The 25,843-nt window shown below is 49.2% G+C and overlaps 1 protein-coding gene across 4 annotated transcripts in view; it reads left to right on the top strand.

Moving 5' to 3' along the window:
• LDLRAD4 (low density lipoprotein receptor class A domain containing 4) overlaps window positions 1-25,843 on the top strand; it is a 347,890-nt gene that overhangs the window by 39,485 nt on the left and 282,562 nt on the right. For 3 of the 4 annotated variants that reach the window (XM_058678479.1, XM_058678480.1, XM_058678478.1), the window contains exon 2: window positions 15,645-15,731. The exons of the other annotated variant lie outside the window; for it this stretch is intronic. The gene's annotated coding sequence lies outside the window, so the exon portion shown is untranslated. The remainder of the gene's footprint in view (window positions 1-15,644; window positions 15,732-25,843) is intronic. 4 annotated transcript variants of the gene reach the window in all.

A 25,843-nucleotide genomic window follows, 5' to 3' on the forward strand; every position in this document is an offset into this window, starting at 1 on the left:
GACTGCGGAAGCCAAAGGGTTTAAGATGGGTCCCTTGTCTCAGTCCCTGAGTGGACTCTTCCTTGCCTGCCAGGCCCCCAGGCGCTCTTGTTGGGGTGGGGTGTGCCTTGTCAAAGAGCTGGGTGGTGGACGTGAAGGATCCTGCACAACCCAGGACAGGACCTTTGAGGGGACTGTCCTGCTCCATGGCCATGTTCTGCTTCTAAGGAGAGGGAACTGAGGCGTGGAGTGTGGACACCTGGCTGGGAATTTGCCACATCCAGAGTCACTTCTTCAGAGTGGGCTCTGTCACTTTTCTGGAAGGGAGTATCTAGAACCTTAGACACGCCCGTATTTCATGATGAATGTCAGAGCACTTTATAAAGTCAGGGATGATTTTTTGGGGGAAAGAATTTGCTGTTGCTCAGTGACACATCATCCCATTGTGAGTGTAGTTAATTAAAAATGACCCCCCCCCCCCACCGAGTTGAAATGCCCAGTAACTTAAGTAAATAACATCCCTGGGCTGAGAGATTTTCGTGTGTGTTCTGGGTTGGGCGTTGTCTGCGCCGTAAGTCGTTTGGAACCTCGCAGCGTCACTCAGGTTTCTTATCTGCACATGGCCGTGCCTGGGATGAAGCCACCCCTCTACAGCCTCCTCCTCCTTGCAGGATTTCGAGTCTGGATCGATTTCTGAAAAGAGGAGCTGAAGAATGCATCTGAAGTAGGATCCTGGCTATGTTTCACAACTGTGCAGTTCTGTAAACACGTTTAACATCCAGTCTTCCCGAGTTGCGGAAGATTCCAAGTTGGCTTGCAACAGACTTGAGTGCTGCAGGGTTGAGGTAGGCGCTGGCAGATTGATCTCGGAAAATTATGTAAGGGTTTTCTTCCTTTTACCTGATTGAAAGCTGCATTGCCAGGTCACACACCTATAGCTCTTCTGAGCACCACTCCGTCTCCCTTCTCCGTGTCACGGCATCCTCCATTTGCACAAGGCCAAGGATTGTTTCCCCAGTAACAGACTGTTAATGCCTTCCATGCTCCATGACTCTTGCCCGCACTTTTGCCTCTGAACAGCTCAACCTGCCAATCACCTCGCCTTGGCTCTCCAGCTCTGGTCGCCTGTGGCCTTGCTGGTGAAGATTCTGGGACGGGAAGTGTCTCAGTCACCCACAGGGTCCCTTGACCTGTGTATTTCTGCTGCATTGTAATGGAGCTAGGGATGCTGATTTTGGTCTAGGATCCGCTTTTGCCGGCCTCCCTGTCTCCCCACCAAGAGCCACTTTGGTCATCAGTCTTGTAAGCCTGTTACTTGTCTGGCTTTGGGAGAGAAAGCATGTCTGTGTGGACTGCCTGGGCCCTCAGCCCCTCTCACTTTGCCCAGCCACCCCCATTCCGTTGAGATTCCCCGGGAACAGCTAACACTCTGCTGCTTCCCAGCGACCTTCCCCTCCAACTCCTCCTCTTCTTTCCCAGCTCCTGGAACACTGAGGCCACTGTTACCACTCACAGTCACACTGTCTCATCTGGGTGGGCCACTCTGTTCCCCAAGTGACTTTTGCTCAGGGACCAGTTCAGTGAATAATCCTTGTTGAAGATGTGGATTAAAGATGCATACCTGGGCCAGGCGGCATGGCCTAGCAACTAAAGTCCTCGCTTTGAACGTGCCGGGATCCCATATGGGCGCTGGTTCTAGTCCCGGCAGCTCCACTTCCCATCCAGCTCCCTGCTTGTGGCCTGGGAAAGCAGGAGAGGACGGCCCAAAGCCTTGGGACCCTGCACCTGTGTGGGACACCCGGAAGAGGTTCCAGGTTCCCGGCTTTGGATCAGCGCAGCACCGGCCGTTGCGGCTCACTTGGGGAGTGAACCATCAGACAGAAGATTTTCCTCTCTGTCTCTCCTCTCTGTATATCTGACTTTGTAATAAAAATAAATAAATCTTTAAGAAAAAAAAAGATGCATACACCTGTGGCTGGCATTGTGGCACAGCGGTCAAGCTGCCTACCGCCTGCAACACCAGCAGTCCTTATGGAAGCTGGTTCGAGTCCCAGCTGTTCCACCTCCAGTCCAGCTCCATGCTGAGGCACCTGAAGAAGCAGCAGGTGGCCTGAATGCTTGAGCCACCAATATGAAGTTCTCTCTGGGTTTCTGGATCCAGCCTGGCTTAGCCCCAGGTTGTTGCAATCATGTGGGGAATGAACCAGTAGATAAAAGATTTCTCTGTCCCCCTGCCACCCCACCATCCCCTCTGTAGAGCTGTCCTTCAAATAAAGACTTAGATCTTTTTTTCTTTAAAGATTGATTTATTTTTATTGGAAAGGCAGATACAAAGAGAGAAGGAGATACAGAAAGATCGTCCACCTGCTAGTTCACTCCGCAATGGCTGGAGCTAAACTGATCCAAAACCAGGAGCCAGGAGCTTCTTCTGGATGCAGGGTCCCAAGGCCTTTGGGCCGTCCTCGACTGCTTTCCCAGGCCACAGGCAGGGAGCTGGATGGGAAGCTGGGCTGCTGGGATTAGAACCAGCGCCCATATTGGACCCCTGAATGTGCAAGGTGAAGACTTTAGCTACTACCTTATCATGCTGGGCCCAAGATTATTTTTTATTGAAAAGGCAGATTTACAGAGAGAAGGAGACACAGAAAGACAGATAATTTGCCTGCTGGTTCACTCCCCAGGTGGCCATAAGAGCTGGAGCTGAGCCGATCCAAAGCCAGGAGCCTGGAGCTTCTTCCAGGTCTCCCATGCGGGTCCAGGATCCCAAGGCCTTTGGGCCGTCCTTGACTGCTTTTCCAGGCCACAAGCATGGAGCTGGATGGGAAGTGGAGCAGCTGGGAGACGAGCCAGCACTGAAGCAAACCAGGAAAGGCACCCTGCACAAGGTTTGGCTTTTTCATTTCCTCTATGTGCCCAGAGGGCAATGAGTTCAAGGGTTTCCGAGGGCTGCCGTCTCCGGTTCTAGGCTTAGGCCAACCGTGGCTTTCACACTCGTCCTGGTGCCTGTGGCTGCCGACAGGTGGGCTTACAGCAGGCCTCTCCTCAGCCATCTCGGGCAGGCTACATCGTCGGAGCCCTGTCCCCACTGCACCCCCGAGAGCTGCCTCAGGGTGTTAGTGACAGTCCCAGTGACAACCTCCAAGGGGAACACGTGGCAGATGCATGTAGAATTGAAATGAGCAGTGTCCCGAGCAAGAGTGTGTGTTGAGATTTTTTTATTCCAATGAAATTAAAAAAAAATCCCTTTTACATGAACTGATGTGAGAGATGAAATTGAGGATGATACTGGGTGGTGAATACTCGATCATGAGTAATGTATGCTGAACAGCATTGTTTTTTAAGCCCTGATCTTGTTCTTAGTTGGACTCCATAGGGTGACAGTGGCTGTTGGAGAACAGTAAGAAAATTCTAAGTCTTGTGGGGAGCAGCTCAATGGCCACACAGGCTTCAGTTATTTGGAAAAGGCACTCTTCCTCACAAGTGTCCAATGTGATAGAATGAACTAGAAACATTATCTGTGTGCAGTCAGGTAGTCACGCACCACTAGTCGTCCGTGTACTTTCTCTTTTTTTAAGATTTATTTATTTATATTGGAAAGTCAGATATACAGAGAGGAGGAGAGACAGAGAGGAAGATCTTCAGTCCAAATGGCCCCAACAGCCAGAGCTGTGCCAATTCGAAGCCAGGAACCAGGAGCCTACTCCGGGTCTCCCACGCAGGTGCAGGGTCCCAAGGTTTTGGGCTGTCCTCGACTGCTTTCCCAGGCCACAGGCAGGGAGCTAGGCATGAAGCGGGGCTGCTGGGATTAGAACCAGTGCCCATATGGGATCCTGGCGCGTTCAAGGCAAGGACTTTAGCCACTAGTCTACTGTGCCGGGCCTCGTTCCATGTACTTTTAAGTGATGAGATATGGATACTTTGGAAAGTCTGTATCTGATCACTTGAATGCTCTTTCCCTGTATGGATTTCTCATGTGTGTACACAGGCCCATGGCTTTGGGGTTAATCAGCAGAGCAGTAGTCCTGTTTGTTTTAGAACCAGCAACACCAATTCTACTTGCCTCATTCCGATTCCGTGCCGGGCTTTGTGAAGAATTGAGGGGAGCTTGACCAGGATTGCACACATCTGTGGATGATCGTTCACTTTCTGACAGCACCCTATTTGCATGCTTGAGACTGGTTGGCTGTTTGGTCCAGCCCCACTGCTGCGCAGCTTGGGTCCACGAGCCTCCCCTGAGATGCTGCAGTCTTGCTGATTCATTTACTTCCCTGTGCAACCCAGACGTGGAGCCGCCTTAGTGTGTTAGGGCTGCTTGGCTGGAAGTTACCTTCAGCAAGTACGAGGGGACTGCAAAACCTTCACGGACCACACATTTCTGAAATCATGTATTGTTCACTCACAATCCATGTTTTTCTTAGGACTGTTTTGGAGACCATTTGTATGCTTGGATTTCACCATTTTTTTTTTAAACACAGAAGTTTATCTTTTAATTCTATTTCCACGAACTTTTTGGACATGTCCTCTTAGTGTCTTGCTACTTTCCTGGTGTCCCTGGTAACCACTTGTATGTGAGTAGAAACGACACAGATTGTTAGTCATCAGCCGAGCTCTGAGCTGGAGTTCAAGGTAACACGGGCAGAACAATGTCTTAACGGAGTTGTTCGATTTTTTGTGTTTTTTTGAGTTTCTTGAGGCCCGGACTACAAATTTTTTTTTCTTTAGTTTATTTGAGAGGAAGAGAGAGAAGGAGAGAGAGAGGGAAGGAGGGAAGGAGAGAGGGAGAGAGAGACCTGCCATACATTGGTTTGCTCCCTAGATGCATGCAACGGTCAGAACTGGGCCAGCTTGAAACTGGGAGCCAGGGATGCAGTCCAGGTCTCACCTATGGAAGGCAGGAATCCAGTTGTGTGAGTTGTCACTCCTGCCTCCCAGGATCTACATTAGCACGACTTTATTATCGCAAAAAGCTTGCTTAGAATTTCCCAGCCCTTACTTTGCTGGCTAAGTGGCAGTTAATTTCACCTGTGGGTTGGAAAACGTGATGCTTATTGTTCTTTGGAGATGTGCCTGCATCTTCTGCTGAAGGCTAAGGAAGGGAGATGCGTTAATAAGAGAGCAGTTGCGAATGTTAGGCTTTCAAAACTGGTTTTCCATCCAGCACTTAGTCTAGCTGAAGACCTTGCTCTGCTCTTCCACTTGGATGTCTCCTCTAGGGCTGAATTACTAGAAGTGTCTCAAGCTCTTGTTTCCCTCTGCCTTTCTCTTACCCTCTGTCATGAATTTTTAGATCCTACTGCTTTGTTAAGGCTAAAGTAATGTGCCAAATAAAACCCTAAAATGTTTAGAAGCTATGCAGTATTATATTGTAAACCTGTAAAATTTCTTTGCTAAGCTAGTGGTTTGGAAGGATTTTCATGAGAACTCCAGCTAAAAGGTAGTAAAATAGATGCCTTAGGATAGCTCAGCTTTGGCTTCTAACAAGGGCGTTGTTTGGCAGTATCCACCTTGTAAAAACTTTCCAGAACTTGGAGGCGGAAATGATTCTGAGACAAAGTTCTAGTGATTTTTAAAAAGAAAGACAACAAATTAACACTGACATAATTCGCTGACAATTGAGTTCTTGTCTTCCAATGTTTTCTCCAGCACATTCTGAGTATGTTGAACCATGTGAAGAACTGGAAGATAAGCTTTGCTTTATTATTATTATTACTGAAATTAGTTTTGCAGAAGTGGAAATTTGGCAGTAAGTATGGAAACTAGCAAATCAGTTTACAGTGTTCTGTGCTTCGTGGTTTCATGAAACCCATAAGAATGAGGAAAGACTGCATGGCTTTGGATAGAAGGTCATAAAGGTTTGCCTTTTTTGGAAGTTCATTTTTACCCTTATTATTTTGATAATGTTAAGAATGGCCTGTCCAGATGTTAACTGGTTGACAGTGACTTCTGAGATTGGCAGGATTTCAACTCCAGCACTTATTTTTTTGTGGAGTTAGGGGGAAAATGCTGCTGGAAAGAAATTTGCAAGAGCAAAACAACTTAAGAACTTGATGCTTTAAACAATCACCAAACAAAACAAACAAACAAACAACTGTGACCCAACAGAATGGAAGAAATTGGCTTACAAGACAGATGCTGTCTCTGAATTTGAGCTTGAATGACATATTAGAAGTGTGTATCTATTTTTGTTGTCAGAATACTTGGAACATCTGTGTGCTTTTTAATACAATAGGATAAATGGTCTTTTTTCCCCTGGAGGGGAGGCCCATTTGAGTCTTTTTTTTTTTTTTAGCTGATATCATCAGTGGATTTTCCAAGCTTGCTGCAGCCCTAAACCCATGTGCCAAACATGCCCTCACTCCGGTCCAATCAAGTGGGCAGTGCTGGAGTTCCTTCCAAACAGATGGTGTGGACTCATCCTTGGGCAGTTTCTCGGTTTCTGCAGCAGGCCCGGTGTTGTCATCCAAGTCGGTGTCTTTCACTGTGTTCCCCTGCCTGACTGTACAGGCAGCCCTCTCACTGTAAACCTTTCTACCGGCAACTGACCACATGAGCATCCTTACTGATGTCACAGGAACTCCTGCCGTCATGGCAGGCTCTCCCTGTTGTAGATTTGCCCACATATTAGTTGGGGTGTTAAAGCCAGCCACCTTGATCTACAACTGGACCAGGATCACCTAGCATGCTTTGTTCTTGGACCCCGGGTGAGATCCTCTGGGAGCTTTAATAGAAACGCCCAGGTTTGAGGTACATACAAACCTGTGTGATTGAATGGTCTGACTGGCCAGCTTCTCAGTGGCGATGGCCATGTCCCGATTTATCAAAACAATGGGAGCTCAGTAGAGTGTGTTTTGATTAAGCTGGATCCTGGGATTTGAAGATTTGTGGACAGTGCAGATGGGGTGATTCTTTTGGATTCCAGTAGAGAACATTGAGCTCCCTTCTGCTTTCCAGTTAGTTCACGAGGTTTGCAGGGCTGTGCTGGACATGGCTATAACTTCCAGCAAACCTGAAAGTTTTAGCGGGAGGCTATAGCCTGCTTTCTCTGAAGGTTAAAGCTCCCTGGTGGACTTCGCAGATCATAAGCAGCACTAATGAAGTGTTCTACAGGCGAGGGTAGATGTCCAGTCTGATGGTTAGGACACCTGCCTTCTGCGTAGGAATACCTTAATTTGGTACCGGGCTGCAGCTCCTGTGTTCAGCTTTCTGCCAAGTACAGGCGGCAGTGACGGCTCCTGCCGCCTTTGTAGGAGACTAGGTTGTGTTCCTGTCTCCTGGCTTTGACCCTACCCTCGTCTTGGCTACTTATTGGGGCATTTGGCTAGAATTGAACTCTCTGTCTCTCTGCTTCTGGAATAAATGAATTGATTAACAAAAAAGTGATCTGCTATGGAAGGGAAGATAGTATATTTCATACACCAAAGTTAGGTATTGCTTTTAGAAACTTTAGATGTTACATGCGTGACAGGTACATGTATGTGTGTGTGTTTAAATATCACAGTGTGTGTGGGTATGTATGTACATGTAAACTTAGGAAACATGGAAAGATGGACTTAGACTATAAATTAATTTTGGTGTAAAAATCTGAAATCTATAGCTTTATCATAACATGCATTTTCTATAAACTTTTGGAAGACCCTGTACCTATTCATGTCTACACATGAATTTATTACTTTATGAATTTATTAAAATGCTTGAAAACATGAAGGGGCCAGTCTTGTGGTGCAGTAGGATAAGCTGCTGCCTTCAACCCTGGAATCCCATTTGGGAGTAGGTATGAGTCCCAGCTGTACCACTTCCTATTCAGTTCCCTGCTAAATTGCCTGGGAAACAAACGAGCGATGGACCAGATACTTAGGCTGTTGCTCCCATGTGGTAGACATGGCTTTGACCTGGCTGTTGCTCCCATGTGGTAGACTCCTGGCTTTGACCTGGCCCAGCCCTGGTCCAGATTCTTCATGTGCTGTCTTAGCCTACTGAGTGAAGATGCTAGCTACTGTTGAAGATTATAGAGTCCAGTTTTCACCTCTTCTAAACTTGCTTTTTTCTGGCGACTAAGTGTCTGGCACGGTGTCTCGCCTGTGTAGCATCCCATTTGCAAACAGCAGTGTTGAACAAGTGCATGACTCGCCAGCAGCTCCTTGTTTCTCTTACAGTTGTTCACAAGGTCCTGTGGGACCTGCCGTGGCTTTTGGGACCTCAGTAGACTTTCCCTGCCCGCTGTGTTCCCCTACTTCATTGTCATGTGACTCCCGCTCAGAATCCTCTTTCTCCAACACATCCATCTCTTTCTAAGTTCTGCACCTGTTGACTCAACCAACCATAGGTCAAAAATATGCCCTGTCCTGAACATGTCCAGACTTTTTCCCTCATTGTTTTTCCTAGTCAGTACGACTATTTACATAGCAATTAACACTGATGTTGTATTGAGTGTTACTAGTAATTTAGAGATGACTTGAAGTATACAGTATGTGGTATGCAGATAACACACCATTTTATATACGGAATGGAGCACGCACAGATTTTGGTATTTGCCTGGGGTGCTAAAAGTGATGCCCCATGGATACCAAAGGCCAGCCGTGCTGGCTTCTTAGTAACAGTCTCTGTGACCACTGCTTCCTGCCACTTTGCTCTGGCAGGTCTGTGTGCCTACCCTACTCCATGTCTCTCTGTAGCACTTCCTGGCAAACTGCTGACTTTACTACTGCGTGGGTTTTTTGTTGGAGTTTCTGACCTTGCTCTTGAACTTCTAGGAGATGGACCTTTTGATCTTCCTGTTGGTGTAGCCAAAGCCCAGGGTCGTGTCTGGTACTCTGTGGCCACTCTGTACAATTTGTAGGAGGGTGCAGTGGCCAGATGAGTTCGAATGTAGATCTTGACACACTTGGGTCTCTTCTCTTCATATCATGTGATTTGATCATTTTTCTGATTTCCTGCACTGGTTTTCTTCCAGTATCAGGAATTCCACACACTAGAAATACAGCTCTACAGAGTACTGGGTCAGTACCTAGCATCAAATATTAATAGAGATCAATAAAATGATTATACTTTTTATCTTTGTGTTATGAAAACCAAACTTAAGATTTTATTATCTCAGCAGAGACTTATTTTTCTTTGTCCTGTTTTCCTGATTTTTTAGAGAAATGTCTATTTTCTTTTTTTTTTTTTGCATTTTTTTAAAGATTTATTTTATTTTTTATTGCTAAGTCAGATTTACAGAGAGGAGAAGACACAGAGGAAGATCTTCTATCCAGTGATTCATTCCCCAAGTGACTGCAATGGCTATAGCTGAGCTGATCTGAAGCCAGGGGCCTGGAGCCTCTTCCGGGTCACCCACATGGGTGCAGGGTCCCAAAGCTTTGGGCCGTCATTGTCTGCTTTCCCAGGCCACAAGCAGGGAGCTGGATGGGAAGCAGGACTGCTGGGATTAGAACCAGTGCCCATATGGGAATCCAGTGCATGCAAGGCAAGTACTTTAGTTGCTAGGCCACCATGCCAAATTCTTGCAAATTATTTATTTAAGAAGCAGGGAGGGAAAAAGGGAAAGAGGCAGTAAGAGAGGTGTCAAATGAGGGAAAGAGCAAGCAGGCTTCCATTCATTGGTTTACTCTTTTTTTTTAAAGATTTATTCATTTTATTACAGCCAGATATACAGAGAGGAGGAGAGACAGAGAGGAAGATCTTCCGTCCGATGATTCACTCCCCAAGTCAGCCGCAACGGGCCAGTGCGCGCCGATCCGAAGCCGGGAACCTGGAACCTCTTCCGGGTCTCCCATGAGGGTGCAGGGTCCCAATGCATTGAGCCGTCCTCGACTGCTTTCCCAGGCCACAAGCAGGGAGCTGGATGGGAAGTGGAGCTGCCGGGATTAGAACCGGCGCCCATATGGGATCCCGGGGCTTTCAAGGCGAGGACTTTAGCCGCTAGGCCACGCCGCCGGGCCCCACTAGTTTACTCTTGAATGGCCACTGTGGCAGACTGGGCTATGTCTGAAACTGGGAGGTGAGGACTCTGTCCATGTCTCCCATGTGAGTGTTAGGAGTATTGGGGTCATTGCTGCTGCCTTCCAGGGGGCGGTGCTGGCAGGGAGCTGGCATCAGGAGCTGGTACTGAGGCCTGAACCCAAACACTCCAACATGAGATATGGATGTCTTAACCACAGGGCTAACTACGCACTCCCTGCTTTGCTTCTGATGTCACTCGGTTAGAAAGTCGGGGTTATAATAAGCTTTCAGGAACCTTGCTGTCCTGCCAGCCTGACAGTCTCTGTCCCGGTGCCTGAGATGTCTGGCTGTGGCCTCTCACTGTGGCTTGGTTTCCATGATCATCTCTGTCCACAGGGGTCAAGGGAATGGCCCTCAGGAAGTCTGCTTGTAGGTAAAGGACTTGTTGCTGCCTCCAATGGAAGCATAAAGTCTGGATTTGGAGATGATAATCTGACAAAAAGACACCTTAGATGTCAAGGTCATTCCCATGAACAAAGCATATTCAGTTTGATAGTGACAGATAAGAAGGAACCATTTCACTGATGCGTCTGCTTTGAATTTCAGGGGCCCCTTCACTTCTATCTTGGAACAAGACAACTCAAACTAAGCCAGACAGCCGGCAGATGATGTCTGGCTTCGGAGCCCTCTTGCTTATCCTGGCCGAGTTCGTGTCTGCCGCACACTGCCTGGTGCCAGCCTGCCCGGGCCTGTTCCTCTTCCTGTTAGGAAGGGCATCCGTGACATGGCCACAGTGGCTTGTTTGAAACATGAGGTCACCCTCAGTGGCCAGGACTGCATCACCATGGTGGTGCACTCTGGCCTTTTTGCAGGTGGGCATCTGGTATCTGGCTGAACCTTCTGCTCTTGTGTGACTTGGGCCACCCTAAAGCCCTGCTGTCCGTCACCATCCAGCTCAGCTCATCTGGAAGCAACATCTTGGTGCTGGAAGCAACAACTTGGTGTTTGGGTCCCAGAAAAGACAACGCCTTGTGCTTTGTTTTTCTGTCAACTGTCCTCTGAGAGAAGAGAAGGGGGCCAGCTGTGCTGGAGCAGCTGGGAAAGATGTTACAAAATTGTCAAAGCATAAGTAGTGCAGCATTTCTGGGCTGGAGGAGTGAACGAATACACGTGTACCTTTTGTGAAATGCATGCGCGAGAGGGTGTGGCACAGTGTATGCCTCCATCTGAGGGGGTGTAGGCCCATCCTCGGCATTTCTGGAAGAATGGAGTAACGCAAGACAGTGCTGGGAGGGATGCCGCTGACCGCTCTGTCTTTTCCTCAATCTCTTTGGCCCTCCCTGAACCTTTCAGACACCATTCTGTGCTTCCCTCAACCACATGATAATTTTCATGAAAATGTGCTGTCCTCCTCTCTCCAGGCCGCCTGGTATTTATTTCTGGAGGTCACCAACTTATTTGAAAGGCAAAATGACAAAGGTCTTCCATCTACTGGTTCACTCCCCAAACACCTGCAGTCACCAGTCAGGAGGCCCACCCAGGACTCCATCCAGGTCTCTTGTCTGGGTGGCGGAGACCTGAATCTGTGAGCCACCTACAGCTGCTTCCCAGGAACTCCAGCAGGAACCAGGATTGGAAGCTGAGCAACTGGGACACAAATGCCCACTCTAGCATAGGGTGCAGGCATCACCTGTAACATCTGTCCCTTCCCTGTGTATTCAGTGTGTCCACTTCCCAGGCCTGGCCACCAGTCAGAGCATCCTATTTCAGAGAAAGGAAGAATGCTTGCCACCACATTTCTCTCTTCTCCTTGGTCCCAGATCCTACCCTACCCTAGAATGTGAAACAGTTGTCAAGGTATAGAACAAATGCCCCTGGCTTAGCTTGTTCACTTTTCTGTCTCCTGCCACCTGTACCCCACTGTGTTGGTACTGCTGTTCAGGAATGCTGCCTGCTGCCTGATCTCGCTGTGCCACACAGGAGCTCCTGGGTCACAGATGTGTCAGAAAGATACCTTTTCAGAGGTGTTTTGGGCTTTGTCTGGTTGCCAGCACCCTCTGCCCTTCCTTCCCTCAAGGACTTGTCATCCTTTAGAAAGCCGTGGATGGCTTCTTCAGACCAGTGGAGCCATGGGGTATGGTCCCTGAGGGACTCAGGCAGCACTTCCTTCAAGTGTCTGTGTAGATAAATTCTCTTCTGTGTCTCTCTCTGGAATGAACTCCTTTATGTTCGGGCAGGCCGAAGATTGGTATGTGGCCCTAAGAATCCCAGGCAGGCCACTTTCTTGGAAGCACAGTGCTTTGTGTTGAATTCTGTTTTGTGAGTTTATGGTCTTCTATGAACCTCTTGGCTTGCATCTGCAGGGGCTGAGGGAGGAGGGGGAGGAGGGGGTGGTACTAGCGTCAGGTCTGTCACTTGGGGCCGTTATCCTTTCTCTGGGCCCCTTGCCTCTTCTTCACAGGGTGGGGCCGTTCAGGGAGCCCTGCCCCTGCTGTCCCCTTGAGATAAGATTCTAAACTGAGGGTCGTTGGTGATTTCCCCCACGAGAGATGGGCCCAAGAGAGCAGAGCTTCTGCTGGGAAGAGGGGCTGAGTTTGTTGAAATTCTCTGTCTCGTGTCGTGGTACTGCTGTTTTTAGTTTTTCTTGGCTTGGCTGTAAGACTCCTGCTGCCGGAGAGGCTGAGCAGAAGGGGATAAACCTTGGCGATGATGTTCACATGCCCTGAGTGATTTATGAAGGAGTGGGAATCTATAATAAGTTCCTGAATGCAGATTTTAGGAGAGGATGACAGGTTTCTGTAACGAATGAAGTTTTGGTTTTGTACCCTTAAGTAACTGAACTGATTTGAATATTTTAAAATATCCCTGTTATTAAAACCAGTTCTTTCACAATCTAAAATAGACACAACATTAGTCACAATATTCTTTGTAATAAAAACAATAATGTATCTCTCAACACCACAGGAACTGAGTTTAACATTTATTGAAAGCTTAAACCCTTGCCTAAAGGGATTTAATAAGATCACTTCAAAAAATAGTAAAAAGGAATTCTAAAGAAATAAAGTATGGCAGTTAAACTAGTGTAGAGAGTTAGAGCTGGGTCCTTGAACCAAATAGGAAATTTTCATTTTAGTTGAGAATGAAACTTTATTGATAGGAACAGGATATTAAGGATGAAGCACAGGCCCAGCACGGTAGCCTAGTGGCTAAGTCCTTGCCTTGCATGTGCTGGGATCCCATATGGGCGCCGGTTCTAATCCTGGCAGCTCTACTTCCCTTCCAGCTCCCTGCTGTGGCCTGGGAAAGCAGTTGAGGATGGTTCAAAGGCTTGGGACTCTGCACCCCGTGTTGGAGACCCATAAGAGGCTTTGGATGGATTGATCTCCAGCCATTGTGGCCACTTGGGGAGTGGATCAGCAGACGGAAGATCTTCCTCTCTGTCTTTTCTCCCTTCTGTATATCTGACTGAAAAAAAAAGGGGGCAAATCACAAATTCTTACTTGGGAAATTTTCTCAGGGAATTTTTTTCTTAGGCAGCTCAGTGGCTGAGAAGTGGCAAAAGCATTTGTCTGAGGCTGCAGCCACTGAATAGCATTCCTGGGCTCTGGCTAGAGTTCGCAGGCTATGGAGCAACCATGGGTTTACGACTTGGGAACAGAGCGTGAGGCATCTGATTGTCTGCCTGCTTGGAACTTAGTTTGGAGGCTCTGAGCGCTGCTTTAAAGGTTGAACAAATTCAGTTGCTGTGGCCTTATTCTCCTAGCTAGAGATCAACAAACCCGAGTTCTTTCATCTGGCTCTTTTGGAAAATTGCTCCGTGCCTGTTGCACTTAGCGCTGCGGTGTTGGGACACCAGGGCGACGGTGATGCGGCTCTTGCCCACCGGGAGCTCATCATTGCAGAGGAGAAATGTGGCTTCCTTTTTGGTGAGTGAAGCACGGAGGAACTGTTCTGATGGGCCAATGACTCGCAAATTGGATGCTTTTCATATAGATCTTGTATCTTCTCAAATATATTTATCACCAGTAAATGAAATGCATTTGGTTTCTGTTGCCAAATCACAGATTATCATAACCTTAGTGCCTTGAGAAACACCCGTTTTTTAAAATCTGCCCCTTTTGTGTCTTGAGTGCAGCTTAGCTGGCTGTCTGCTCAGCGTTCCCCAAGGCTGCAGTGGAGGCACTGGCCAGGCTGTGTTCTCATTGGAGGGCTGAGTGGGAAAGCGTCTGTCCTCAGGCTGCTTCTAGTTCTGGACAGACTCTATTTGCTTCCAGCTGTCACACTGGTGTCTCTCATCTCTCCTTGCTGGCTGTAGGCCAAGGATGGAGCTCAGCTGTAGAGGCCCCCTAGACCCTAACCGCGTGGCTCCCTCATGGACTGAGTCAGAACACAGCAGCTCAGTTCCTTAGAGCCACCAAGGGAGCCTCCCACCGTGGCGCTACTGAGATGGAACTGCACCCAATGAGACCTGACCCAGGCAGCGGCAACAGTCTTGGGTCCTTCCTGCCCTTGAGGGTGTGACCCGTCACGGGGTACCTAACCGTTTCTTAGTTATCTCACTGATTTGTATTCCTGAGAAATGTGAGCATTTGAGTCCCAGGACGACTGATGAAAACTGGTCTGGTTGAAGAATCAAAGGTCTGGAACATTAGAAATGCTTTGTTCTGGGAAGAAAACAGGAAAAAGGCGTGTTCACAGAGCCGCCGTATTGACGGGAAGCACTTAGGTGAGGACGGTCAGGTGCGTGGCTCATGCGTTTGGAGTGGTTGTGCACAGGAATCTCACAGGGTCCCCTCGCCAGGCACGGTCCTTTTGTGCTGGATGTGTCAGCTCTGGCTGGTGGTGCCGGAGGGACATATGGCAGGAGCATGCTTTGAGGAGCACATCTCCTGGCGAGTGCTCTGTGGCAGGCAAACTAGACAGATGGCAGCTTGTTCGACCTTGGGCAGGAGTGCGTTCCCCACACTGGCAGCGTGGGTACCCAAGGCAGAGATTCACCAGGTTTACTCGAAACTGCGTGGTAAGGTAGACTGCAGTCCCCCTGGGACACTGTGAAGCACTCGGAGTGAGTGCTAAGTTGAGCTGAGGATGTTGGTGAGAAGCAGTTGGGCGCTGCCCAAAGCATGAAACACCAACTGGAGGGCACAGAGGGGCACCAGCGGGCCAAAGGGCAGACAGGGTCATGGACGTGACTCTCCTAGCTGGCGCTCTGTCCATGCAGGGGTTTCTGCTTCCCTCCCACATGCACTGCTGGGGAGGGAGCAGGTGTAGTGGGGCCTGCCTCTTAGAGAGAGGTCACGACTGGGTGGATCCATGTGCCATAGTGTCTCAAGATGATCTGGGTTGTTAAGCAAAAACACTGACCGTTTTACCTCCAATGGCAGCTGGTGGCAGAAAGGACGCATGTCTTTGGAGCAGCAAGTATGTCTCCCTCATTGAGAAATGAGCGCTCCGTGGGGCCCGCCATGGCTGCTGGGAGCTGAGAGGGGCATCCTGTCCCAGTTTAGTTACCTCCTTTACCCTAGATTTTTTTTTTTGTTCTAATTATTCACTCTTCATTCCCTTTATGACTTGATTCTTATCTTTCTATTTTTGCTTTTTATGCTTTTCATTGTGACAGCCCTCAAGGTTTTTTTTTTTTTTTTAAACTCAGGGTGATGATGATGTATTAGGAGAAGCAAAGCTGTGGTTCACTGAAATCCTTTTTTCTTTTTCTTCTCTAGCAGTCCAACCTCTATGCTGCTGAGCTCAAGCTTCTTGCTTCCGGGAGGTGGATTTTAAGGACCGACATGAAGACTGCTGTTGTTTGAACAGTAAGTAGGGTTTGAGCCCCTTCACTTGTGAGGGTGTGTGCCACTCGAAGAGGGGTACCCTCCTTGCTGCGCCTTTGTGTCGTGTGTGTTCTTCTGGGGAGTGCGTTGTTAGTCGCTGAGGCTGTGAGTGTGTGGGAGTAGAAGCTGAGCTGGCGTCTGTGTGTCCTGGTCACCTGAGATGTTCTTGGGCCCAGAACCTGCCACAGAGCAGTCAGGGGGTTAAGGGGCGTGGTGAGTGAAGGTGCTGGGAGGGGTCTGGGAGGCTGGCCCAGCCCCAGCCTGTTGATTGCCAGCTGGTACACACCCCTGTGATTCCTGGTGTGTTTCATTGTCAGGCTTCATTTGGTGTCAGGGAGCATCAAATAAAGAAATACAAGAGACTCTTCCAGGAGATAAGACATTGTATCAAGCAGAAGGTGTAACCTTTTCATAAACTTTTAACATGTGGATGGTGTGACTCATGGTGCAGTGAATCCCTTACCGGGATGTGAGCTTTGTTAGGGCCAGGCCTTCCCACCTGTCCTTACCCTGTCTCCTCCCCCACAATGTAGAACAATTTGGCTGTGTCCAAGGGATTTTCAGTTACATCTTTGTCGAATGACACAAACTGATGAAGATCCCCCTGGAGACCGTCCGCGCATATGCGATGCTTTCTGTTTGTGGTTGCTGTTGGAATTTGATTAGGAGAATCCGGGTGGGGGGACGGGGATTTGGTTGGCTTCCTCACTGAGGCACACAGACCCTTGCATGTAAATGGACATCTTACAGTTTAGAACCATGCATTGTGTAACAAAACATGTTCTTCCATTTACTGGTTCATTCCCCAAATGCACATAACAGCTGGGACTGGGCCAGGATGAAGCCAGAGCATGGATGTCCATTCAGGTCTTGCATATGGTTGGCAGGGGCTCAAATGTTTGCAGCCATGTCCGCTGCTGCCCAGAAAGCACAGGCCCTTCAAGATGGGATGTGGGCATCCCAAGAGCTGTCTCTACTGTGACACCACGTGCCCACCTCCTTCAGGCGACACTCAGGGTTAGTGCTGGGTATGGGTCCTCTGACGGGCTGGACTGAATGCAGCGTCCATTGTGTTTCACGGTGGGTTGCCCAGTGGGCTTCACCGTCGTCAGTCTGAAAAGTTGGCGTTCGTTTGACTGGTGCTCAGGGCCTGTGTGAGAACGTTTCATGGGCAGTGTTCAGGTTTTGTGCCTCATGGTTGATGAAATATTTATTGATCAGGGCTCCCTTTGTGAACCTGGCAGGGCAGCCTAAAGTTTGAGAATCCTTTATCTTCCCTGGCTTGGGTGTGGTTGAGTTGCAGTGTTTTCCACCTGCGGTTTGGCAGGCCCATGAGGAGAGGAAGGTGGGAGGCAGCAGCACATCTCCCTGGGACTGTAGAAGTGGAGGACAGATGGGTTTCTCCTACTCCATCTCTGCGGTGGTCCCCATTGGATTTTCCTTTCCAAACCTAACGCCGTGTCCAAGTGGAATGCTGCCAGGTAGCTGTGCGTACCTGGGGACCCTGCCCCTGAGGATGGGGAGACATGGTTTACAAAACTTTGGGAAAAGTAGAAGCAATTCATGTCACTTACGTAAGTACCTGATTGTCCCTTCCATGGCGTTACCTCATTCTGTCAGCTATTTAAAGCAGCTTTCAAACTTACTAATGGAAAAATTTTCCCGTCCACAGGGCTGTGTGTGTGGATTTAAAACAAAATACAGAGCTGCATTGCTCCTGCTGAACTTGACCTGGGTGTGCAGGACCATGTGCCGCTTGGGGCATCATGGGTGATTTTCAGGCAGAGACTTGGATTCTGAGGTGTTGCAAGAATATTCACACCTCTGAAATGGGTGGTGACAGCTGAGGGTCCCGGAATGTGTGTTTGCTCTTCTTGTAAAATTCTGTCCCTTAAACAGCTCGCAGCTGGGCTGTTAGACATTCCTAAGTGCTGATAAAATGGGCAGGTGGCATTACCTAGCCGCTCTGCCCGTCTGCAGAGAAGGCCAATGAGGTCTTATGATTTGCATTTATGGCTCGGTGTGTCTGTTCTCCTGGACAGAGGGTTAATTTGGGCTTCCTTGTGAAACACGGCTGAGTCTCTAGGTGTAAAGTTTTAATTCATTCATTAAATTCAGAGTGCTGAATGACACACACAGAGGCAGAGCTGGAAGCAGACATATGTTCCAGCTCCTGGTTCACTCCCAGATGACTAGAACAGGCGAGGTGGAGTCGGGCTGAAACCACCACCCAGAAACTCCATGAGTCTCCCACATAGGTGCTTGAGCCATCACCATCTGCTGCCCAGAGCAGGAAGCTGGCTCTGAAGCAGAGCAGCTGAGACCCAGGCTGGTGCCCTGATATGGAATGCCATGAGCAGAAGCAGCGGGTTGACCTGCTGTGCCACAACACCAGCCCTGCCCTAACCCCTGCACTATGCTGCATCTGAGAGGTACAATCAGAAAAAAACCAAACTGACACACCTTGGCGCTGTCGTTGTGTTACTCTGACACGTTCTAGCCTTCTCCCAGCCTCAGTCAGTCCTCTCATTTTAAACGACGGTACAGTTGTTTTTCTCGTGGAATCACTGGAAGGGGCCCCATTCAGCACAGGCTGCCAGCAGGTGCTTGGTAAAATATCAGCCATTCACTTCCGTGCTCACTCAGGTTTTTCTCCGGGCCTGGATTATGTTCTAGGAGGAATGGCTAGACACAGTCCCTCTTTCAGCACCGAGCAGGTTTGCTGGCAGAGTCAGGTGTGTGGTGTAGGGGCTGGTGAATTGCAGAGCTGCTGGCCTGTAGGGAAAATAGCATGACCTAACTCGGGCACTCGGGTTTAGGTCTGGTTGCCTGCGAACACAGCTGAGAGAGGACTGAGCAGGAAGAATAGCCCCTCCGTCAGGGTTTCCTTCACGAGCCTCAGGAGCCTAGAGTTGATGGGGAGGGCCAGGGAGACATCGTTTAGGTTGTTGCTGAAGGTGTGTTTGACTTTTGACCTTCTAACCAAGTCTAAAGGCACAATCCCTTGGCTGTAGTGTGCTGGACCCTCAGCCCCTTCCTGTGAGACCAGGGGTCCCAGTGGAAATTGCTTTAGTGAGTATGAAGCCCAAATGCAGGTGATACACCCCGGGTGAGAACTTCCTGTCCCGGTATTCAGTGTAGATTTTGAAAGATCAGATTAGGGAGTATCAGTAGTAGAGGCATAAAGTTCATTAAATGTTTGGAATGTAGGTCTCTCTTGTCTGCACTGATGAGTAAGGTCATTTTATTTTGACCTGATATATATGCAGAGTTATCTTTGGCAGTATACAGCAAAGTAGATTACAACGCAAAAAACTGGTCAAATGAAAGTGATTGGAGCTGTGCTATAAGCGACCATCTTGTATCTGGGGTTCCCTAACTTGAAGAAGTTAAACTCTCAGTCTTAGGGCCACTGAGCTGCAGGAGAAGCTGGATGGTGTGGGCAGAGGCCCGGCCAGCTGTCCAAGCTGTCTTCAGGGATATGCTGCCAAGGCTGCCCATGCCAGGAATCCAGAGAGAGATCCTAGGTTTGGCAGTTCTGATGTTCCTTGGATTTCTGAGTTTTTCAGGCCTCATTCGGGCCCTTCCTCTTTTCTCTCCCCGCCTCCCCTCCTGCCTGTGTCTTGGTCTGCATTGCATCGGTGAACTTGGCTCTCCAGCTCGAACTCACCACTGCCCCAAGCTTCATCTTCAAGGTTGAGAGGGGCATTTGGGAAAGACGGGCACAGAGCCAGGCTGTGGAGACTGCTGTGTGTGTGTAGGTACCCAGGCTGTGAAGCGCACGGAGCCAGCTGCGGGCAGCGGGGAGGAGGAGCAACCCTGACCTGTGTCGCTCCAGCCTGGGCCTTGGGGATTTTCTCAGCCTGTATGTTTTAGGTTCCACTCTCATGTCACAGCCGAGCAGAGTCGCCGTGGAGGAGCGTTTTGCTTTAAGCTGAAACGTGCTGGCACTGTTGTCAGTTGATGCCTAGCACAGTATTGTCAAACTGCTAAAAAGCTAGCGAATTTTCCACCTAAAAACCGTGTGGGGGAGGCTCGGGTGGAGGTGTGGAGAAAAGAGTATAAAAATAACCCTTTCAGAAATTCTGGGTTGCTTGGTGGTATCTCTCCTCTCTCTCTCTCTCTCTCGTGTGTTTTTCCATGGTGCAGGAGGTTGGAAATAGTATGGCTTTTTATGGGCAGCAGCAGCTTGGGAATTTGGCCCCCTCGGTTTGGTCCTGCTGCGTGGGAGAGGTTAGTTCTGCAGTGCCGTGTGGCAGAGGTAGTGCCCGGCAGCACCAGCACCATCTGCCCCCCACTCGGCGTGTCCTGATGAACACCGCTCCAATGTTAAACGTGCTGTGCCCAGGTCAGGGTCTTTGTTAGGACTGGCTGGCAGCCAGCGACACCAGTCATTACAGACTGGATCTCTGCACTCTCTAGAGACAGTCATGTTGGCATGCGTCTGGGAGGTGGGCACCAGGAGGGGCAGCTGGCAGAGGTGCTGCTGGTCTCCTAAGTTCCCCCTGCCAGCTGGGTGCATGGGGGTACCCTTTCAAAAGGAGTCCTTTTGGGTCCTTGGAATGCGTCGCATTATGTAATTTTCACAAATGGAGGCAGGTTGCCAGGAAGATCTTCTCAAATCCCACACGGAAAGGTAGGGCGTGGGTCAGGCACTAGGTCTGAGGTTTAGACCAGGGTGGGAGGTGAAGCCCTTGAAGTCCTGCCAATTCCTGGGGAGAATGTCAAGGCTTTGAGGGGCTGCTCAGTGAGGTTTTGACCTCAAAAAGGTTAAGAATGTAGGCAGCAGAGCGTGAGGTGTGATGTGCGTTTGTCTTGGACGGACTTGGCGAAGTCATTAGTGATCGCTGGACTGGAAGCATAATGCGTGGGGGTGGGAGGAAGCGGGGGTCCAGGCCTGAGGAAGGCAGGCAGGGGGAGGGGGACTGTCTGCAATAGATGTAGTACTCGGAGGGCCTGCCAGGCTTTTTCTGGGTTGACTTTCCTGAGCTTCATAGAATCAATGCTGCTGTGTCTGGTGTGATTGTGCCCAAGGCCACTTGGCCATGCCTGATTCACTTTGCAGGCTCAGTGCTGTGGAGAGGGGCCTGCAGTGTGTCTTTCTGGACCCAGCCTGACGTCTGATACACAGTTGCCCTCTTCTCTTCCTGTGTCTGGTTTGCCTGCAGGAAGGGGGAGGCTGTGTATTTGCACCAAGGGCTGCGGTGGAAACCTTGGGCCGGTTTTTCATCACAGCTTTCAACAGTGCACCATGAGCTTGGGGGCTGCTCTGGGGCTGGCTGAACAGATGGTTGCATTTTGGGGGGCAGAACTGCTGACTATATGGAGAATTTACAGATACACTGCATTCTAACTGCCTGGTCATCACATGAGAGGGGCTGTGGGCAGGTCAGGAGTGGTGCCCACTCCCTTCCTGGGCCACATCCTCCACTTGAAACAGATGTTTTTCTGTTGAGTCCACATGTGGAGTTTGAGAGGAATGAAGCCAGGATGCCTCCCTCCCCTTGGTCTGGTGGAGCACTGGGCAAAGGCCACCTTCTGGAGAAGAGACACTGGACGGAGATGACTTATCCAGTGGGCTCTGCTGCCGCTTGCATCTATGTTGACTTTTGGAGAGTTCCAGAGAGGCCGCCTGTTGCGCAAACTGTTCTCTGGCTAACGTTTCACCTGTGCGTTGCATTCCAAGCACAGCAGTGTTGGAAGCTCTGTTTCTAGACATTGGTGGGGCGGCACTGACCCGGTCAGTAGAATGATGGGGCGAGAAGTCCCCAGTGCCTGTGGTGTTACCTGGGACCAGGGATGCGTGTGCACTCACCTACTCCTCACCTCTGTGCACTGTCGGTTTCGTAACAGTAAGGGAACAGGCTGATGTACTTGAGTCACTCGAGAAAAAGTTGTTTCCGGTGGATCTGTGAGGTAGTTTTTGATGCTTGGATGGATGCAAGGATTCTTGGCAGCCATCATGAAAGCATCATGGTACATGGCAGTGTTGTGGCAATTGGGTCAGATCCCTGGGTTTTGATCTTTGTTTCTCAGCCTTCTGCCTCTGCTTCCGCCTCCCCCACCCCTTGAACCCCCAACATTTGGAAACTGAAAGGCTCGTGTGTTGCTGGTGGAAAGGTAGAAGGGGTCAGCTGCTAAGACAAAACTGGTCTTGACCATTTTGAAGCGTGTGGTTCTGTGGCGTTGAGTGTATCCACATGGTGGTGCAGCCACCGTGTGTGTGTGCGTTTTAAAGATTTATTTATTTTTGTTGGAAAGGCAGATTTATAGAGAGAGGAAGAGACAAAGATTTTTCTGTCTGCTGATTCACCCTGCCCCCTCAAGTGGCCACAATGGCTAGAGCTGAGCTGATCTGAAGCCAGGAGCTTCTTCCAGGTCTCCCATGCAGGTACAGGGTCCCAAGGCTTTGGGCCATCCTCTACTGCTTTCCTAGGCCACAAACAAGGAGAGCTGTATGGGAAGTGGGGCAGCTGGGATTCGAACCAGTGCCCATATAGGATCCCAGTGCAAGCAAAGTGAGGATTCAGCTGTTGCATCGGGCCCCCAGAGCTTAGATGTTTCTACTCATGGCATTCTTCAGACAAGATTGCTTGGTGAGTCCAGACAGCCAGCTCTGGGAACAACAGCCTACATGACCTACTTATTGCTTTCTTTATCAGGGCTGTTGATGACAAAGACTATTAGGAAATGTAAGAGATGGAAAAATATGGGAGATTTCCAGGTCCAACTCCTCCTATTTTCCCTGCAAACCAGGAGCATTTGCAGTGACGCACCGCTTACAGAAAGGGGTGACATATTAATCAGTAAGGATGCTGAGGTTTTTCACTGGGCTGACTCCCGAGAGTCATGGGCCTCAGGACCACTTTTTGTTGTCTCCAGTGTCAAGTCCACTGTATGGCCTTCAGCGGGGCTAGGGCAGCTCACCTGCCCTTCGGCTCTACCTGCTCTGCCTCTGCTCCCTGTAGTGTACAAAATACCTCATCCTGTCAAGAAAGGAAAGCGACCTGTGAAAGGAAAGCGGCTAGAGAAGCCTTAATCCTTGGCTTACACCTTGGCTTTCCAAAGGCCATGAGGAAGCTTACAAGGGACTGTTGCTTGAGGGGAAGCTGCAGGGAAATGAGAAATACTCCAGCCAGCTGTTTGTGATCTAATTTGTGTTCAGTGTGCAAACACAGAGGTCTGGCCATGTGCTGGGCACTTGGTCAGGGGGCTTCGGTACCCCATGAAGGGGAAATAGGCTCTGCTTCATGTGGGGGCGTTCGTGGTCTGATGGAGGGGATCAAGGGTGCCCTTCACCCTGCTTTATGCTGGTGTGCTCAGCACGGGGTGTGCAGGGGACTCAAAACAGATAGCCCCCCTCCCCCACCACGCCTGCTGTCTCGGAGGGATTGTGGTTTTGCTCATAGGTCGTGGCGCTTTCACAACCAGGGGGGCCTGACCGAGGCAACAGCACGGAGGTGAGGGGTCTGAGGGTGTCGGGTGTGCCAGGCTGAGAGACTGTGGGTGCTGCGGTGAGGTGGGTTCCAGAGTGACTTGTGTGTGAACAGAGACAGGTGGCTCAGGAGATGTTGTTCACACAGAGTGCGATGTGAGTGTGGGTTGAGACTCTTGGTGTGACAGCTCTGAAGGATACCTGTGCGACGAGATGGCTGGAGGCCAGCTGGACAGCAGCCGGTTCCGTGGGAGACCCTGATTACAGATGGCGACTTGTGAGTGGTTGGCTCACAGTGCCATCACCCCAAGGATGTGGGAGTAACAAGACAAGACAACAGGCTGTCGGAAAAGTGTATGAAGCCTGCGGATCCTGATCACGTCTGTCATGTCTTCCTCTTAGGTTTGACTGAACGTAATGATGATCTGTGATCTAGTCACTTGTCAGTTTTTGTCCGTCTTTCGTGATTTGTCACAAAATCCAGAACACCACAGTTGCTATGCTTTTTAACATTAGTACTGTGTATCCCTCTCTCCCTCCCTCCCTCCCTCCCTTCCTTCCTTCCTCTTTCCCTTTTTTTCATAAAGAGAGGGGACAGAGACAACAGAGATCTCCCATCTGCTGGTTCACCCCCCACATGAACACAACCACTGGAGCTGAGCCATATTGATGCTGGGAGTCACCAGTTTCTTCCAGGTCTCCCATGTGAATGAAAGGCCCTAAGAACTGGACCCATCCTCCTCTGCTTGCCCAGGCCATAGCAGGGAGCTGGAACAGAAGTAAAGTAGCTGGGACAAGAATCAAGGTCATATGGGATGCTGATGCTGTAGTGCCATAGACGGAGACCTAGGCTATTATGGTGTGGTGCTGGTCCCAATACTAAGTATTCTTTTAAGTTATCAGCACAGCACAGCCTGAGAGACTGACCCCTTGGTGTATGCATTGCCCCAAATATTTCCTGTCTCTCTCTGACACCTCAGGGCTATTGTAACTTACCCTCTTGGAGGCATGATCTGAAAGTGGCAAATCATGCATATGCTAGTCAACCTTCGACTTGATTGAATTTGGCCGTTGATTCCCTGGTTTCAAAATCCACCCAGTCCACCCAACTTAATACTGTGTTTTTTTCCCAAGCACTGTATCTTTTTTATTTTAAAGTTTTACTTATTTTTATTTGAAAGTCAGATTTGCAAAGAGGAGAAACAGAAATATTTCATCTATTGGTTCACTCCCCAAATGACTGCAAAGATCACTCCGAAGCTGGGAGCCAGAAGTTTCTTCCAGGTTTCCCGCATGGGTGTGGCATCCCAAGGACTTGAGCCGTCTTCTGCAGCTTTCCCAGGCCATAAGCAGTCAGCTAGATTGGAAGTGAAACAGCCGGGACTTAATTGGTGCTCATGTGGGATGCTGGTACTGAAGGTGAAGGCTTAATTTACTATGCCAAAGCACTGGCCCTACACTTTATAATTTTGAATTTTATTTATCAGAGAAGTAGGGAGGAGAACAGAGAGAGAAATAGCCCATCCTCAGGTTCGCTCCCCAGATGCCTGGAGTGACTGGGCTTGGCTGTGTTGGGTTGGGCTGTGCCAAAGATGGGTGCCAGGAACTCAACCCGGGTCTCGTACACAAATGGCGGGAACCCACCAACTCAGATCCTTTAAAGAATTTCACCCCGTTTCTTCAGCATTTGGAAGAATCTCACTTCTTTTAGGAAGTAGAAACACTGAAAGCTTTTAAATTATTTTCCTTCACGGATGCATTTTACTGAAGATTACTTGATTACCAAAAGGCAATATCAAAAGGTGGTTTGCATTCTGCGTTTCTTGGGTTGGATCTGACGTGAACCACTGAGAATCAACCCCCCACCGGAGACGGAGTGAGGAGGTGGGGGTAGCTGACTCTTGGTTGGGACCCTCACACTCTGACTGTGCCTTGTGGGCAACCCTCACTGTCTGCTTGCCTGTGATGGTGGGTGCCTGACTGTTCATTAATGTATTGTTCTGACTTGCCATGGAACCAACAGTGCAAATGGAGAGAACAGCACTTCTTGTGAGAGGGTGGAATCGTTCCAAGTTACATCTGCTAATTGAATATTTATTTCAGGGAAAATGCTAGTGATTAACCTAAATCTCCTGCAGTTCATTAATGTAACTTTCTGCAATGGAGAATAACTTACGGAAGAAGAGCAACTAAAGAAAAAAAAACTGATGGGCTGGTGTCGTAGCCCAGGGCGTCAAACTGTTCCTGGAGATGCTGGTATACTGTGTTGTAGTCCTGGTTTCAGTCCTGGCTACTCTGCTTCTAACTCAGCTTCCAGCTAAGGCACTTGGGAAAGCAGTGGAAGACGGTCCGAGAGCTTGGGCCTCTGTCAGCTACATGGGAGACCTGGATGGAATTCCTGGCTGCTGGTTTCAGCTAGGCCCAGTGCTGGCTGTTGCAGATGCTTGGAGAGCGAACCAGTGTTTGGAAGATCTCTGTCTCCCCCACCCTCCGCTGTGCTGTTCTGCCTTTCCAACAAATAAATCTTTATATAAATATATATGTATATATACTGACAAATATACAGATGATATTGACTCAATATAGACCAAGTACTAAACCATATATCCAAGAGGGCAAAGAGATTAAGGCAAAATATACCTGCATCACTTGTTTTAGT

This window comes from Ochotona princeps, chromosome 21, assembly GCF_030435755.1.
Source record: "Ochotona princeps isolate mOchPri1 chromosome 21, mOchPri1.hap1, whole genome shotgun sequence".
In the NCBI taxonomy this organism is placed as follows: Eukaryota; Metazoa; Chordata; class Mammalia; order Lagomorpha; family Ochotonidae; genus Ochotona; species Ochotona princeps.